We start from the raw sequence: 19,522 nt of genomic DNA, 5'->3' as shown, positions 1-19,522 counted from the left end.
TATTATTTTACAGATGTTCATCCAACTCTTAATTATCAATAATAATTAGAAAAAGAGTGGTTGGAATCCATAAGTTATTCTAATGCCTCACTTAAGCCATTAGTTTTAAAAATCATGTCCTGCCAAACCTAACATAATCACCTACAAATATTAAAATTAACAAATAAGAGTGTTTCATCTTTCTCCTCTAGGAAAAAGGTTTAAAAATAATAAAATAGTTTGAAGATCTCCACATACTGAGAGTTGTATCTTACCTATATGTGAAAATCAATCATATAATCACAGGGGGTTCTCTAATTATTATTATTTATTTTTTGCAGCTCAAAATCCCTTTCCCCCCAAATTGTGATAATTTATTTAAATTTTTTTAAATTTTTTAATTACAGTTGACATTCAATATTATATTAGTTTTAGGTGTAGAGCCTAGTGGTTAGACATTTACATAATTTACGAAGTGATTCCCCGGATTAGTCTAGTCCCACCTGGCACCATACATAGTTATTACATTATTATTGACTATATTCCCTATGTTGTAGTTTACATCTCTGTGACTATTTTGTAACTGTCAATTTGTATTTCTCAATTCATTTTTCAGGTGAAATGTACCAGTTTAGAATATCTGATGTCACTCAAGCCACTTTAACCAGTGTAGCCCCAGTGTTTACTGTGGTATGTATGTATGGTATGTTTGATAACTTACAGAAAGTGCTTCCTGTACTTATTAACAGGGTTGGACCAATCTGCCAAGATTTACTTATTTTTTGTTTTATAATGAATTATTATACTTGAGTCACTTTGTGTTTTGTTTAGCACTTTGAGTGCCAACTAGATTTGAAACTTAGCCACTGACCATGGAGCTCGTCTTTTAATATTAGAACAGGTCATTCAAATCATAGTTCAGAGCTTCCTACTTGAACACAGCCATACTTCGGAGATATTGTGGGTTCGGTTCCAGACCATCGCAATAAAGCAAGTATTGCAATAAAGCAAGTTGTAATCTTTTTGCTGGTGGAGGGTCTTGCCTTCAATTTCTAAAAACAACATCTGTGAAATGCAGTAAAGCAACGCGCAATAAAACAAGGTATGTCTGTACTCAAGATTTCCCCCATGAATCTATTTCAAGGTCCTTGAAGGCTGTTAGCCATAGAGGGGCTTGAACCTGTGCTATAATAGAACAGTGCAATATTTTAAATAATATAATAGCGTAGTATTTAAGAGTGCATGGTTTGAAGGGGCATGCTCTCTGCAACTTTCTCTGAAATTAGTTTGGGGAAGAAATGAATAAAATAACAAGAGTAATGTTTAGAGAAAAAGAAATTAGGTCATTGCGGCAATATGTTTAGAGAAAAAGAAATTAGGTCATTGCGGCAAAAATGTTAACAAAGGGTGACCCTAGATGGAAGTTACATGGGAATCAGTTGTAATATTCTTGCAACCTTTTTGCAGACTTTCAATGAAAAAAAAGTTCAATTAAAAAAGAAATGAGCCAGAGTTCCTAAATTGTGATCTCAGCTCTGCCTCTTAGTATTAACCAGGTGGACTTGGACAAGTTTTAACACCTATCTAACTTAGTTTTCTCATCTGTAAATGGGATAATATACCTACTTTGTAGTAATGTTGTGAGGTCTAAATTAACTCACATATGTAAAAGCCTTAAAATAGTACCTCATCTGGTAAGAATTCAATATATATTAGCCATTATCATCATTGTTACTTAGGCTTATAATGTAAGAACTTTCCTTTATAAACTATACAGAACAAGATAATCCCCAGAATTATATGTAAAAATTATCAGTATTATTCAGTGTACTGGAGGAGTTGGCCAGTTTAGTTAAACAAGAATATGAAATCAGATGTTAAATACTGGAAAAAGGTTCTTACAGATTAAATCATTGTCTACCAAGAACACTTAAAATCAATTTGATGTTATTCAAAATAATGAAAGTTTAGAATGTTTTTATGTAATGTGAGTTACGTTACGAGGTCAACATTTTAAAAAAAATCCTAGTTTACATGATTTTAGTTTTTTAAATAAAAAAATCTCATTAAAGAAAAAAATTATACAGATAAATATTGAGACGCCAAAATATTCAGTATGGTTAAGTTGAAAGTGGAGGAGAGACTGCAAAGAAGTGTGAGTAAAATGAATATATTTAATAGAAAAAGTATACTTAAGGACATTCGGTAAAATATTAACATGGTTTTCTCTAAAATTTCTTTCAGGCGATTAGTTTTATTTTACTTACTTTATTTCCAAATTTTTGCAGCAGATATTTGGAGAATAAATTTAAGGAGGAAAGCTAGTCTGTATTACATAAAACAAACCTTCCTTTGTTGTAAATTTTCCCATTCAGTGTTTTGTGATACTCACTGCATATTCATATTGATCTTTGCTGATGAGAAACAACTACACATTGTGTGGTTTTATTGTGTTATTATTAACACAGCATGCATATGTTTCCGTCATAATAACCGGACTTGTACCTACAATTGTATCTTAAAGTGTGTCTTTCTGCTAATGTATATTCAATAGTAATTAGTATAACCCAGCACATAGCGACTCATTAATAACATTTGATGCCTTCACACTTCACACTGTGGACAAGTATTACAGAAAAATATTCCCTCTGCTTTATTAAGTACATTTTCTGCATCATGTTCTCTCTTAAAACTATCAAAAAGGCCTTTTCTATAAATCCTTATTGATTCTGCAATGCTCACCAGAGAGACTTCAAAGCCTCAATAGATCTTTAGATTCACAAGATAAACCACACTTGGTCGCAGTCTATTCAGAAGGATAAAGGATAGGAAAAATAGAAGGGCAGCATCAATTGTTTTCTCTTTAAAAGAAGTTGTTGCAGCCATCTGGGAGCTTTTCTGACCCTCTGTGTGACAGCTCAGGTGCAAGGAGACGATATTCTCAAAGATGGGTGTGAGATCACCTTGGCTTAGAATTGCCATGCCTTTAGTGTCAGTATCTCATAACCATTTCGGGCACATCTAGAGCTCCCACAAGGAACATGGCCAGTTAAACAGCCACCACATTCAAGGAAAGGTAGAGCCATGGTTTCCCACCAGGTGTCTGTAATTCATTCATAATCCTCCAGTCCAATGCCCTCTAGCAGCCATTGGGCATTTTTACCACAAGTAATGTTGCCTAGTCACGCAATTGATATTCTTTTATCAGATTTTCAGGGGAACCAAGATAAAAAGTTAATCCAAGGCCAGATTTATCCTAGCAGAAGAGAAAGGGATTTTTTTTTTTTAACCCTTAACTCATAACTGAATTTAGCCTAAAGAAGGGCAGTTATGGTTTATTCCTGCATTTCAGTATTTGGGAGAAATTATCATAGTACCATATGGTATTATACTATAAATAGCATACTGAATTGGGAAAAAAATAATATTTTGTTTTCATTATCTCTTCAGACAAAATTTGACAAAGAGGGAAATGTAACTTCTATGATATCTTTAATTTTCTTCCAAATTACTTCTTTTTTACTCAGTGAATGAGTGTCTCTGATGGAAATCAAGAAATCGTAGTGTTTTAAGTACAATATTCTTCACATACATGAGTATGTTGAAGGAGATCTATCTGCAGTCCTAATTGGAACTGGCAATACCTGGACTGTGCATATTCTCCAAGCTTTTTTTTTTTCCTATCGGGAGCCACTTTTTATTAAACAGGATATTAAATGAATCTTTTGGAGAGCAGAGGCTAGTTGGCAGCTCAAGCACAGAAAAACACTCTTTTTCCTTTTATTTTTCTTTTTTAGTCTCCCTTTCACTGCCCTAATCCTTCTTCTCTTTCATCTCCTCTTGTACCATGTTTAAAGCAAAATCACATAATATCTCTGACATTTCAGTGGCAATGAATGAAAAGACAAGAAGGACGGGGCACTGGATGGCAATCAGATGAAACTCTGCCGATGTAACAGTTACTTATAGATAGTTACTTTTTTTAATAGGGATCACATTGGTTAATAACCAGTTTCAGGTGTACAACATTATAACTAGATATCTGTATACTTTATTGCATGCTCGCACCAAAGTCTAGTTTCCATATGTTACCATATATTTGCCCTCCCCCACCTCTGTTCCCCCTGGCAAGCACCAATCTGTTGTCTGTATCCAAGAAGTTTTATTTTGTTTGTTTATTTGTTATATTTTTGTTTCGTGTTCCATGAGTGAAATCATACCTTTATTGTCCTTTACCATGAATGCCTAAGTGGATCTACTTGATAAGGTACCCTAAGAAGGCTCTATTCTTATAGCGAAATGTTTTTATGAGTGTACGCTATTGATCATTTCCAAATGACTACTCTCACAGTCTGTCAGAGTTAGAAACAAATACTACAATTTTCAAAGAATCGATTTTGCAGAACTTTGATGAAGAAGAGTTGCTAGAGAAGCTCTAACAAAATGGAGTGACCACAAGTCTTGGAAGTGTGCAGTAATGCTTTGTAATTTTTTCTCTCAGGATCAGTCTTCTGTCTTTTCTTCTTCAGGATCATTATTTTGCCCAGGTAATTTCTACTTATCTCTCAGGTCTCAATTTACATGTCACTTCCAGGAAAATCTTCACCAATTGCACCTCCAACCCAGCCAAATAACATCACTCCCCTTGTAATATGTCCCCAAATAATTCCACACTTCCCATTTGCCATGTCCCTCAAATTTGCAATTACTTATTCAAAATCTACAAAAAATCATAAGCCTCTTGAAGCAAAATCTATATTAGTCATTTCTAATGCTCCTTATAATAAGAACTAAAAGAAAAGTAAATGCAATACATTCATTCATTCATCTTACAAACATGTTTTTTTAGTGGCTATTATATATTAAACACTGCTTTCAGGTCTGGGGATAGAGCAGAGACTCTCTGCCCTTGTGGAGGTTACACTGTGGTGGAGGAAAGAGAGAATAAACAGATAAATAGAATGGTAGGTGATAAATGCCTTAAAGAAAAATAAAGCCAGATAAAGGGATAGAAAATGTCAGGAGGTGGTGAGATGAGTGTGGTTAAGGAAGGTCTTTCTGAAGAAGTCATATTAGGGCAGAAACCTGAATGAAAAGAGAAAGTGGGAAGATCTGGGGAGAGTGTTCTAAGCACATGTAAAGACTGAGGCAGGAATCAGCTGAGCTTGTTTAAGGAACAGCCAGAAGGCTAAAGTGGTTGGAAGAAGGTGAGTCAGGTTAAGAATGTCAGAAGGACAGACAAGTGTGAGATTGTGTTGATTTTGTAGAGCATAGCAAGGGTTTAGATTTATTTTAAGTGTGATAGGACTTTGTCAGAGGCTTTTGAGCCTAAATTTAGACTATTAGAAAGTTCAGAAGTAACCAAAATATCTTGTGCAACACTGACGGACCTTTGGTGTTCTCAGAAGGCACTTCCCAAGACTTTTGCATGCCCTGATTTGTGACTGTAGAACTCTTTGTACAAGTTTCTGTCTTTTAAATCACTTTGGTTAGGAATCATGTGTATGTATATATGCTCGCTCTACAAGCTAACTCTATTTTATACTTACCATTAATATTTTCTCTCAATGACTATTTTCAAAAAAAGGATTCTTAGAAATTCCTTTCTGATAGTTCCAGCATATGCAGTCACAGTTGTATTAAGACGTGAGTGGTAGGTTGTAAGCTAGGCTTGCTCAGTAGTAGGTGTGTGATTGGCTCCCACAGAACAAGATTCAGAGCTACATATTACAAATTACACATCGAAGTTACAAATTATACATCTCTAGGTTTCCTGAAGAATAGTGAAAACTGTTCATTAAATCCGTAGATGCCAAAGGTCTCTGCTCCTGTGTAGTTAGGGTTAATATTTACAATGGAGAATCTAAGACAGGAAAATATTTATTTTTTTACTTTTTATTTTAGGATGATGTCAGACTATTCCAGGAATAGGCAAATAATTCCCATATAAGCCTTCACCTAGATTTTTTAAATACCAACATTTTTCATATTTTCTCCATCATTCTGTCTGTGTTTATATACTTTTTTCCTAACCATTTGAGAGTAAGCAACAAGTGTGATGCCCCTTTACCTCTAAATATTTCAGTATATATTTCTAAAAACATGGACATTCTCTTACATAACTACAGCACAGTTGTCAAAATCAGGAAACTGACATTGAAATGATACCGTTTTCCAATCTACAGACCCTGTTCAGATTGTGCCTTGTCTCAGGAGTGTTCTTTATCGCTCAGAAAAATCTTGGATCATGTGTTACATATTGTCATGTCTCCTTAGTCTCCTTCAGTCTGAATCAGTGTTTCAGTGTTTGTCTTTCATGGCCTTGACATTCACCAAGACTTCAGGTCGGTTATCTGACCCTTGATCCTCTTTCTTCAGTAATAGATTTTGGTTACACATGTGTCAGGGTGTTCTTTACATTGCCATCACCTGTCTCATGACAGGATTTAATATGTCCCATTATCAGTGACATTACCTTTGATCATTAGGTTAAGGTGGTGTCTTCCAACTTTCTCTCTTATAAGTTGCTCTTTTTCTCAGTATCTTGTAGGGAGATACTTTAAGACTAGGTAAAAATCCTATAATCAAATTTTCATCCTCTAGTTTGAGCATCCACTAAATGATCTAAAATTAATTCATGCCTGAATCAAGTATTACTATGATGGTTACCAAATGGTGATTTTCTAATTCCATCATTCTTTCTACATTTATTAGTTGGTAGAGCATTCCCTTCTCTAACAGTCATTTATTCATTTTTATCAGTATAGACTCATGGGGTCTTATTTTAGTTCTCATGAATGAATCATTACTATCATTATTTATTTTGATGCTCGATTGACCCTTACTTATATGCTGGCTTCTTAGTACTTTTGACATGTTCCCAACAGTTTTCAGTGCTTTTTTTCCTCTGGCACATCAAGATTCTAGGCATCTTATTTCTAAGTGAGTAAACAGACCAAACAATGGAAGAGATGAAGAACACCAGTTTGAAAGTAGGTAATTAAATACTCAATACTGTAGGACACTCCCAAGGTATAGGGAACATTAAATCTCCAACTCGTAGAAACTTGTCCTGTCCTTTAATCTCCTAGAGATCTTACTCTGTTCTGTGTGTATTTTAATGACATATGGAATTTTAAGCCTGTTTGAACGTCTCAAATTTATATTTTGGCATTGTCAGACTTTTGATTCATTGGGGATTACAGAACCAGTCTGCAGCAAAGAACAACAATAATCTCTATATGCTAAATCTTATTTAAACAGAATTTTAACTTCATTAATTAGGGCTCTCTTTTTGGATAACTGGAAATGTGTTCTCCAAAAACAGTTAACTCAGCACTTGTTTCCTGGAATTTATGTCTAACATCTAACTTCATGTTAAAAGGAGGCAGATTTCTGCTTAATATGTGACATGAATTTCCATCAGTGATTACTGATCATTTGTGTAACAGACAACCTTGGGTGAAGTAAGTGCTCAATCACAGGAGCTAACCAAGCCATGGTTGATAATCAACTAATGGCACAGCTGTAGACAGGATCCTTTCCTTGTGGGAGATTAAATATAAATTCTGTGATTCCGTACACTAATGTATGCACTAAAAACATTACACTGCAAGATTACAGTTTTGAAAACGACAGTGAGGAAAAATGTTTACCGTAAGCCAAAGGTTCTCACATTTTATTGGTTCATGATGCTTTTAGTGTCTTAGTAATTTTTTCAGAGCATCCGGAAACTAAAAGTTTATTTTATTATGTTACAGTTTGTTATGTTATCTAACAGTTTCTTTTATGAAGTCGTTATGTTAGAAGCAGCAGTTCCCATGGCATTGTACAGATGTCATCATGTTTCCTTTGAAAATTTAAAATACTCTGAGGTGCTGTGATGCCCTGGGCACCTCAGCTCACATTTGGGAACTCTGGCTATAAACAAAAAACTTAAATTAAATTCTATGTCCTATGTGATTACAACTATTAAAATTTGTATGCACATAAACAGAGACCAGAAGGAAATACAGAGTAAAAGCAATTATGTTTGGCTTATAAGGGATTAAAAAATACTTAAACCCTATTAAATCATGTTTCCCTTCTGATTTATTTTATGATTCTTGGTCTCTGTGTGCTATCAAGGTACTTGTTCTTAGTTCTTCTCTATAGGAAAGAAATTTGTGTATACTAAAGGCTTCTCTTAAACTCTGGGGCAATAATAGTTTGGGAAATTTTATCTCTAAGAACCTAGACTTTTGTGATTAAAATTAACTGTGTTCTCTTTTAGGACCCTAGAGTGTTTTGGCTGATTACAGGAATTATGTTAATGGGAAGTAGCCTAATCTGGAAGTGTTTCCTGTCACTTCTTGGATGACAGCTATAAGTGCCTTTGTTTCCTATGGTATAAAGGGGCCTGGGTCACAGCAGTATAGTAGAGTGGTGACAATCTTGGGCTCTAAAATCATGCAGCTTGGGTTTAAGTCATTGTAGGCTTTGTAACCCTAAGCAAGTTATTTAATTTCTCTAAGTCCCCTGCAGTTTGCCATCTGTCAATTAAGTCAGTACCACCTGCTTGGTATTGGGAGAATTAAATAAGATAGTGTGTGTAAAGCACTTGTTAGTACAGTGCATGACACAATAAATAAGTGAGAAATATTTTGTGTGGAACACTGACAAGCATTATACATTTAGACAGATGTTAGTAATTCTGGTGAAGTTTTGTCATAACCAAAATTGAAATGTAGAAAACATTTATAATGTTCTCATTAAGAAAGTTATAAAGTTTACTTCATTCTTCTTACTTTTCTATTTATAGTTTTACACCACTGGAATAAGTACTCAAGATATTGACATATGACTTAAAGTCCTTCCCTCATTTAATAGCCACATAATATATCATTTTATTAGTGGCTTTCTTTTAAGAAAGACACAAATTACAATTATTTCAATTTTCCTGCTTTATTTAGATGCCCTCCTTACCTGAAAAGACCTTTCAGGCAGATAAAAGGATGGAAATGAAACACAGCTTCAAACCAGATGGACTTGGATCAAGCAGAAGTGTTCTACCTGTAAAGAACAATTTGGTGAAAGCTGAATATTTTTTATGGTAGTTACAGGAAACTTCTGATATTCTTTTATTATTTTCTTTTATAGAGTCAGAAACTTTAAAAAATTGTTTTTATTTAAATTATATTGTTTGATGATAAAAATATTATAGGAGTCACAATACTAGAACTTAATTGCATTTTCAGAATTCTGAGTAAAGAAACAAAGTGCTTGCTTTGTACAAGACCAAAATTCTATTTCCTATAAACTTAAGAAGCTATTTTTATAGACATGATGTGAGACATGGAGAGATGAACATAAGAATAGATTATTGTATAGATTTTATTTCACACATACCAAGTAAACTGCAGTTTCATGCCAAATAAAGCCTGGAAACTTGATAAACCCACAGTTACAAGATCAGGTAGTCATAGTTCTTAGTACAGGGTATTGTGTTCTTGCGAATTTCTTTACTCTCAGGTGACTGAAAAGCTAGCAAAGTCTGTGGAAGTTTGTGCTTTAAATCAATTTTTGAAATAACTTTATTTTCTTGTATCCTTCCCTTTTTTGTATAAGGTGAATAAAAAGAAGGAAATGATCATTTAAAATCAGCTTTATGTGGATTCCACAGCGATATAAGCATCATGGCAGAGTGAGAAAACTCCTCTGTTTCTCCCCTTAAAGTTACAAGTGGGACAACTGTAATTCAACATAGGATTCTCTGCTCAACACATAGGCACATCTGAGAGATTCACAGATCGAGAATTCCAAAGGCGGGCATACCAGAATGAGCAAGAGAGGCAGGGATGGGGGAAAGACAGAGACAGGGGCCACAGAAGGAGTCTGGCACCTGCCATGGCCACAGCTGATACAGTCACGGTGGAGGAGTCAGACTGCACCCCAGAGGATGGGAGGGGCAGAAGCAACATTCTGGCCTGAGTAGCCAGTGTCCACTGTGGCTAACCCCAGTGATGGAGTGAAAACACAGCACAGCAGTGTGGCAGCCGCAGCCTAGCGGCCACCATTACCCGCCAGGAGGCAAAGCCACAAACTCAGAAACCTGCCTTCCCTCTCTCACCCATCACAGCAGAACTAGTAGAGGCAGAATCCAGTAGAGACAGCAGAGACACCTCAGATAGCACAATGTGGCTGGCAGCCACTGGTTACAAGGAGACAGAGATGAGAATTTATAGGACCAAAGCCCACTGCCTGCCACACTGCACCATAAGGGGGGTGGTATTTTGAAACCAAGCCAACTCAGACATAGAGAAGATGACTATCAGGGAATACAGGGCATTTTCCATGACTGAGATGACACCACCCCACCTAGATCCTAGAGGTGCCAGTAGCACAAGTAAGAGAAAACAAAAATTTGTGCTATAGCACCGTCTACTGGAAAACAATAAAGACCTCTATCAACCTGCTGAATTGTTAAGCGCAAAACAGTACCTAAAAAAGAAAAGAGTTCACTACCTCAAATGTAAAGGCAGAGAAACATGCATCAAGTACTATGAATAACCAAGATAACAAGGTAGCTCAGGAAGAAACCGACTCAAATACATGGAAGATCATGATTTAAATGAAGAGAATATAAGATTGCAGTTATGAAAAAACATCTCACAGAGATATAAGAAAACTCGGAAAGGCAGTTCAATGAGCTCAGAAATAAAATCAACAAACAAAAGAGGTATTTTACCAAAGAGATTGAAACTATAAAAAAAGAACCAAACAAATTCTGGACCTGAAGAATTCAATAAATGAGATGAATATTGCATTAAAGATCATTGGAAATAGAGCAGACCAGATGGAGGAGACAATCAACAAGTTTGAAGATAGAAATCTAAAAATGACCAGTGGAAGAAGAGAGAACTGAGAGTTAAAAAAAAATAGAAAGAATCTATGAGGACTGACTCTATTAGAAAGAGCAACATAAGGACAATGCATATAATAATGTATATACCAGAAGAAGAGAGGAAGATGGGAAAAGAGAGTCTATTCAAAGGAATAATCAATGAGAACTTTCTAAACCTATGGAGAGACGGACCCTTGATTTCAAGAAGCCAACAGAACACCTAATTCTCCCAAGGCAGCCAGAGAAAAAATTCTACAAAGGAAACCCCATTGTATTATCATATTTTTCAGCAGAAACCTTACAAGCCAGGAGAGAATGGAATGAAATATTCAAAAAATTGAAAGAGAGACACCACCAGCTACTATTATATATCCAGCACAGTTATCTTTTAGATATGAAGGAGAAATAAAAGCTTTCCAAGACAAATAAAAGCTGAGAGAATTTACCACCACAAGACCTGCATTACAAAAAATGTTGAAAGGAGCTCTTCTACTTCAAATAAACAAACAAACACAAAAGTACACAAAACTCCGAGTAACATGGCAAACAGACAGAAGCAGGAAACTGGTGACTCTATTTCAGCACAAGACGTTAAAACACTGAAATATTTAACATAAAGGTTAAAAGGAAAAAAAGCATTGTATAAAAAGTCTATAACTTCTGCAATTTGGAAATGAGTGGTTCAGAAGACTCACCCTTTACTTATAGGCTATGGGTGTAGCTACACGCCCATGTGGCTGGCACAGTAGGCTGGCCCAGCCACAGCATACTCTTTTTCCTGCCCTTCCAACTCAGAGTGTTGGGTTGGGACTTAGAGGGAGGAAAGGGGTCCTTGGGAAGCTTGTGCGGAGAAGCGGAAGTTTTTGGGGGGGTGGGGAGTGAAAGGGGAATTGGGTAATCCTGAGTCCCTGACATATCACTACTAAACCATCAAAACTTTGTTTTATTTCAAACATACAATTGCAATTCCAGATGATAGCTGATTGAGTAGTATGTATACCAAGTATGATGGGGCTATCAGGGAGGTCATCATCAACTGTACTGGGGAGATCAGAAAATGGAGTCTTGAAAAATGAATATGAAAGGGCAAGGCAGGAGGGGACACTGGAGAGGTAAGGAGAGGGAGAGATGGTCCAGACTTTGAGACATTCTGTGCAGATATAAACAAAGGCTGGCATTTTTTTCTATCTGCAACAGACCGTCCCTGCTTATAATTCTGGCCTCTCGACCCAAACCTCCTTTGCCCAGCCCTAAGCCAGAGTGGCACCATCCATAGTAATCCTGTCCAGTCTGTCACAAAGGTCAAGGCTTCGCAAGACCAGGAGGATGAGCAGCAGAGGAAGAAAAAAACACTCCTTGCTTTGTTTTAAATATCTGTGGTTAAATATGATGCAGAAGGTATCAAAAGCCAGTCAGCTAAGGATGGTTTCATTCAAATTTAATTTAGGAAGGGGAATGCAGGCATATTGAAGCCTTCAGATTTATTTTGCAAACTATATGAAATTTTAAAACAGTTTCCAGCTCTGTGCCACTTCTCAGAGGGTTCATTATTCTTTAGGCTGTGATAGGCCATCTACAAATCCTTTCCCCAGACAGCCATTGGTCTGAGTTCAGTAGTGATGTACTATGTTTGAACAGTGAAGGGGTTGGGAAGACCATTAAATAACATTAACAGCCCAAGGTCAAAGCTGCCAGCCACAGGCAGGACAGCAGCTCCCTGAATTTATACAACAGCGGACTCAGAAATACTAGACATCTGTGGAGAAATTAAGGAGAAGGTGGTATAGGTACATGGTTTCTCTCAGCTCCTACGGGAGAGCCTCAAGGGCCACAACATTCAGTCGCGCCTTTAAGGCTCAACCTTCCACTGTACGTGTAACTGTGTACATCCATGTGAAACCAGTTCATTTCCTACATTAAATTTGAATAAAGTGAATAAGTGCTTTTCTAAAGAAAAGGGAACTTGGAAAGAAGAACAAACATGATATTGCAATTTAAATCTTTTCAACAAAGGTAATTACCATCTGGTAGCTATTATTGAGCTTTATAAATTAACCATTTACCATGCAGCAATTGCATGCCTAAATCTGGAATGGATGATTTCATGAGTGTGGTCTTCGAAGAAGCTGAATGAGGCTTTTTCTGCTGTTACCTACAACTCTAAAGTCAGTATCAAAGCATGAAAATTCAGCTTCCAATACTCTCCAGGACTAAAATGGCACACCCTGGTGAGGCCTACTAGCAATTATACATATCTGGAAACTACAAAAAAAAAAAGAAGAAAGAAAACTGGGGAAAAAATCATTACCTATCTAACTAGAGGGTTTATATCAAAGGCCTGTTTCCCTGTTTCAGAGAGCATGCTGCTCAGCTAAAGTAGGATTTATTTCTAGGCTCATCCTGGATTTTCCTGTGTTAGAGAAATAGCGAACATTTGAACATTTTAATTTGTGGGGGATGAGATAATAAAAGAACTTCCGCACGGTGAGCTTGGATAAGAAACTGCGCACTGGCATGTTAAACAATCCCACAGCAAGCGGTAATTCTCATTTCCTAATGGAGTCTTCTATTAGGATGCGGCCTGCAGCAACAAGACAGCTTCTCCAGACGAGCAAGTCTAGGAGGTTAAGAGATTCCTAACAGGAATTCCTGAGTAAAGGAGCTTAAGGGATACGTCACCACAACTCCCCCAGAACTCCCTAGGACATGTCTATTCTGCGGCAATGGCAGACTTTCACCTGGTATGAGCTAGAGCCCTTGACTTGCCCAGGGAAAGCACAAGGAATGCAATTTACATTTGGGGCATTGTTAACTTGGGAGGAGGCATGAGAACCAAATGCTAAATCAGGCTGTATTCAGAGACCACAATGTGCTGCTGCCAGGCCATGGGAAATACACAACAAAGGAAGGTTCCTGCTGCCATTACTAACAAACCATTTACTCATACCATGAAGGGAAAATTTAGAGTCTTTAAGTGGTACCCTACACGAAATAAACCCAACCATTCATTCCCTATGGCAGAAACTATGGGGAGCCTATGAAACAGAGGCTGGGGATTGCTAAGCATGCTCTTAACACTGTATACCCATACCATCAAAAGAAAATAGGTAAACAAAGTCTTTAAAATGTAATTCATAGAAACCAAGAATTATATATAAACCAAATTCCCTGAACGCTCAGGGTCTCTGTCTCTCTCCTGTCTCTGAGCCTTTCTGTCTTTCTGCCCCAGTCTTCCTTGTTTCTCTTTGTCCCTCTGAGTCCCTCTCACTCCCTCTCTCTGAGAGGAGACCACAGTCCATGGAGCATTATTCCTTCTCTAATAAACTTTTCTTTTGTCTCTAACTCTCGCCTGCACATGAATTCTTTCCTGCACTCAGTCAAGAACTCTCTCTCTGATGCAGGACTTGAGTCACCCCCCGCCCCCCAAGAGGATTTGCCTGTCCTGCATCACTCTTACTTTGGGGCACACCCTTGGGTTCCTCCTCTGCCAGGCATCCACACTTACCAACCCAGTCCAAAAGAGAAAGAACAGGAATAACCACGTGGTATCTATGCACTTACTAGAAATCTGAGATCCCAACACTCCACCTGGAGGTGGGGGCGGGGCGTCCTCTCTGTAGAAACCGTCCAGAAAAATAAGGGAGAGAGTTGAGGAAAAGAAGATGAATAATCATATGGGTCCCAGTCTGGAAACTGAACCCAAACTTACTGGAAGACCAATTAAAGTAACTTTTTTTTTTTTTAATGTGGCTTCCTGAAACTTTCATGGAGCTTTGAAACACTTGCTCTGTGTAGAGCAGATGTGAAGTCTCCTCCAGTCACTGAGTCTTCACCTAGAAGTGCACCTGGAGGCGATCCCAAGTTAGTTAGCCAGCCTCTCACTCACCTTCACCGCAGCACCTGAGTGGGGTCTGAGATCCTCCCCACCAGGTGTCTCCAGGAGTCAGTGGCCCCAGGCCCGGGCCTTATCCGCGAGGATTGTGGGGAGCGGAAGCATCCCCCTGGGGTCGGGTGCATGCAAGAGGAGGTCCCTTCTCACTGGGCAGGCACTTGCCAGGTACTCAGTGCCAAGGCACTGAGTCCTGTGTTCCAAGCAGCAGAGAGGCAAGCCGCGCCCTGGCGCCACGAACTTGGCCTTCGACACCGTGCGGAGCAGCCCGCGGGCCCTGACGTGCACCCACCTTGCCCAGGTCATTCAGCTGTCAGCAGAGTGCTGCCCTGTCCCGAGGAGGGCCCCGACGCTTTCCAGCCTACTTGTTTCAATCCCAGGATGCCCATTTCTCCGACTGAAACATGGAAGTTCCCGAATGGCCCTGAGCCCACCCGGGCCCCGCCACGGCCCTGGGCAGTCTTGGCTCGGGGCTCGTTAGCTGGTTAGCTGCTGCAAAGAGCAGGAAGTAGAAAGTCTCAACAAATCCATCCTGAGACGGGAAGACCGGTGTAGTGCTGTATTATCCATTGCGAACAGATAAGTAGTACCCTGTGCCAGAGTCTGTTTTAATTTCTTGGCAAGCATTATTAAATAAGCAAGGCAAAACTTATTGTTATCCCTAATAGACAGATGAGAGAAACTGAAGCACAGGACAGCAGCGATGTAACTTGCTCGAGGAGACACTTGCAAACTGTAGATATAGAAATTGAACCTAGACACTCAAGGAGACGCTCTCCAGATGGTTCTCTGCAAATACTACTGTGTCTCTCATTCAGTTGTCTTTCTACCAAGATGGTGGACCTTGGGTGGTGGGAGGAGATGCTGAGAAGTGAGATGGGATGAAATAATTTTAGATTCTGCTCTTCTGCCTCTTCCATATTGCCTTGGGGCAATCACCACAGAACTTCACAGTTGAAATGGTAGTAGAATTAAAATGTGGAATTAAAACAACCGCAGACCGACCCCGCCTCCCATTTCATTCTCTACTCCTCCCCACTCCTAAGCCCAGTGCTGCTAAGGTACTGTTTCAATACTGCTTTGCGCTGAGCGTAGAAACCTGGCTGAAAGAATAATCTTCTGTAGTGTCAAAAGATGGAAGTGACAAAGGTGGTTCTCTGGTGCCTGAGACTTCAGTCCAGGCCTCATCATCACCCTCACACCCAAAATTCACTGAGCCTTCTTAGCTGCATATTTATCAGTGTAGCCAAAATTCCAGGGAACATGAATTCACAGGCCAAATAAACAGACAGCTGACGAGTACGACTACTATAAAAAGACCACAATCGAACAACATATACCTTCCGAAACTGAATTATTAGAGCTGATAGACCAAGATTTTTAAATGACCGTGATAAATTTATTTCAGAAGATTAGGGATGTCAACAATGACAGGAACTGGAAAAAATATCATGAAACTAAAATGAAGAGAAATATTAGGCATGAAAAATATAACAATTGCAATGAATATTCATTGATGCTATTTAGTAATGATATGGGATAAATAACAGAATAGATGCAGCTGAAAAGAAAATGTCGATTGAAAGAGCAGTTTCAGCAACTCTCGAGAGGCATAAGGAAAAGGTTAAAAAAATAAAATAGTGCAGCTTATTTTAAAATTTTCTAATATGGAGGATTGAACTAGAACAGAAAAAGTGATATAAAAATGAAGAGGAGGAAATATTTGAGACATAATGGAGAGAAATTTTAAGTTGAAAGAAAGAACTAAACCTCAGATCGTAAAGGCAAACCTCAAGCCAAATATACATATTTCAAATACCTATAGTGTTTGTTTTAGGAATTTCCTAAAAATCCATTTACTGGAGCGCTAGACCAACTACTCAGCTAGCTCTCATCAGGATAACAGCTTCTCCTCAGAACCACAGATTATTTTTCTAGGTTATCACACGACTACCCTTCAAGACTCACCTGAAACCCTCCTTTTGCTGCATCCACCAGTCCTTAACTACTATATGAAAAACTTGCCTAATCTATTCAGCCTCCTCGCATTGAAAAACCCATCTTATACCAGACCCTAAAAAAAAAAAAAAAAAAAACTGTAAATACCCTATTCTTGAAACATCAAATATGTTTATATTCATAAGTTCACAGTAATACTAAGTAAAAATAAAATCTCATTGATTGCGTTAAAAAGATTTTAGGGGGCAAACTTATTATTTCAAAAACTGCTAAGTAAAGGGAAAGAATCAAGCATGTATTCTGCCTCTTCTACCTGAACCATACTTTAGGGTTATCACATAACAGATGAAAGAGGTTTCTCTTTATGATGGAATTTAGAGTAGCACAGTTGTACAAACATCACAAAAAAAGGGGCAATCAGACATTGGCTTCCTCCAGATGAAGAACACATCGCCACCTGTGAAGTAGTCATATCAGAAGAGCCCATCTGAATATGACTACCAAATTATAAGAAATATAGGGAATAGAGGAACATGTCAAATGACATCACAGGAATGCCACCAGTAAAACCAAGAATGAGAGTCTTCAGACAAACGACCCGGTGTTTTAACATCATCATCATCAACAACAACAGCGAAAAGATTATAAGAAAAAAAGAGAGAGGAAATCCATAAATTAAAAGAGACTTAGGAGATATTTTAACTAATTATTATGTATGGACATTATTTGGATCCAGATTAAACCAACTGGAAAAATAAAAAGAAAGAAGTTCATTCAGAGGACAATCTAGGAAATGTGAATCCTGATTGGATATTTGATGATTTTAAGTAATTTCTATTAAAGACTTTGGGGGTATGATGATGTCATTGGGTTAAGTTTAGAAAGGAGAGTCCTTATCTTTTATATTTGTACACTGAAAACTTTACAAAATAATATGCTGTCTGGGATTTGCTTTTTTAAAAAACCCAGGGTAAAGGGAAGTGGGTAGAAGTGTGAGGGAAACAAAATTGACCATCCATTGATAATTGCCTCCTCTTAGAAAGTCACTGCTCTAACACTTGTTAGACACATGTACCTGTCATTGAACATGCTTGCCTTTTCTCCTTCGTTTCTGCCTTTTTAAGTCCTCCCCCGACCCCCAGCATGAGCACTTAGGCCAAACCCTCTTCATTGCTTGGGAGGTTAAACGCCCATTCTCCCTCAGTTGGTAGAACAGCTTTTAGAAAATGCTAGCCTGCCCTGGCTGTGCTCAGAGAACTGGAAGGAGAGAAGCTTGTGTTTTCCTTGTATTTCAGAAGAGCCAGGAGCAAGAGTCGCAATTTCAGGGCTGGGCTTCGTGGGAATAGCAAGAATCATGAGAATATTTTTATGGGGAAATGAGACACAGAGATAGTAAAGCCACCATACTCTCTTTCTAAGTGTGATCCTTGTAAGTCAGCTTTTTCAAGCCCTGAGTGACTTTAGGTTTGGTTAAAAAAAATTTTTTATTACAAAAGGTTATATATATTAAATTATATTATTTATGCTATGTATTCTTTTGTATTGATCAAATACTGCATAATAAAATCATATATAACATATATAACATACTTAACTTATAAGATATAATAACATGAATACCCTGAATACCCACCACCCAATTTAAGAACTAAAATATTTCCATAAAGTTTCTTATGAACACAACCCCTGCTAAACCTTCAATCTCAGAGGTAAACGCTGTTCTCAATTTTGTTTATCAATCTCTTGCTTAAACTTATCTCATATTATCCTATCTCTTAAATAATATAATTTAGTTTGCTTTTTAGGGGATGATATAAAAATGGAAGTTTATGATATAGAATTGTCTGGAACTTTTTTCACGTGTCATAGTTTTTTTCATGCTTGCTTTTAAAATTGAAGTTGATCCTTCGTAGACTTAACCAACCAATTGAATCACAGACTTTCTGACCATAATATGGAAGATCAGAAAAACTAGATTCTGAAGTTCACAAACTCTGCTGAAGATAAAAGGCTTGCACTGCTAGAGGCGATTGCTTGGTCTAATTTGTTGACTTTCCTTTGCCCATTTCCATTTAGTCAGATTGTAATGTTATTTGTGTATTAATCAGATTTCTTACTGCCTAGGTTTCTATATGTGTGCAGAGCAAAACCCTCTTATGAATGACCTAAAGACATTTCCTACTTTCCTTCACTAAGTTTTGTACCCATTTCTAGGACACCTCTGGCCAAAGCCTTTTATGTCCACATCAGTCTTCAGAAATCATTTTCTTCTTTCTATACCTTTTAATGAATAATGAGAGTTCTAACAGCAAAGCCATAGGAAAGCATTTGGAATGATTCTTTGATGAGAATGGAGACTAAACGGAAGGAAGTATGTGACCTGATCTCTCTTGTGTGTTCTGAGGAACATAGGTCTTGTATTAGTTTCCTAGGGTTACTGCAACAAATTACCACAGATTTGGTGACTTAAAACAATAGAAATTTATTTTCTCATAGTTCTGGAGGCCAGAAGTCTGAAATCAAGGTACTGGCAGGGCCACCCCTCAAAGGCTCTGGGAGGGGAGAATTCATAGTGCTCCTTGGCTTCCGACTGCTTCTCTCCAGTCTTTGTCTTCAGCCTCACATGGCCTTATCTTCTGTGGTTGCCATGTGTCTTCTCCTTTTCTGTCTCTTATCCAATTGGTGGATTTAGGGCCCACCCTAATTAATCCAGGATGATCTCATCTCAAGACCCTTACTTTAATTACCTTTATTCTTTAAAAAGTCACATTCTGAGATTCCAGGTAGATGTATCTGGGGGCATTATTTACCCC

General features: G+C 37.8%; 1 long non-coding RNA gene across 1 annotated transcript; it reads left to right on the top strand.

The window, feature by feature from the left end:
- The first annotated feature begins 948 nt into the window (after positions 1-948).
- LOC120612370 (uncharacterized) lies at positions 949-10,257 on the top strand. Its single transcript, XR_005655437.1, has 3 exons — positions 949-1,081; positions 8,931-9,070; positions 9,586-10,257. It is a non-coding gene; the product is annotated as an uncharacterized LOC120612370 (long non-coding RNA).
- The last annotated feature ends 9,265 nt before the right edge of the window (positions 10,258-19,522 follow it).

The sequence above is a fragment of the Pteropus medius genome, unplaced genomic scaffold (assembly GCF_902729225.1).
Source record: "Pteropus medius unplaced genomic scaffold, Ma_sr-lr_union100, whole genome shotgun sequence".
Classification (NCBI taxonomy): domain Eukaryota; kingdom Metazoa; phylum Chordata; class Mammalia; order Chiroptera; family Pteropodidae; genus Pteropus; species Pteropus medius.
This window is presented reverse-complemented; position numbering and strand designations above follow the sequence as displayed.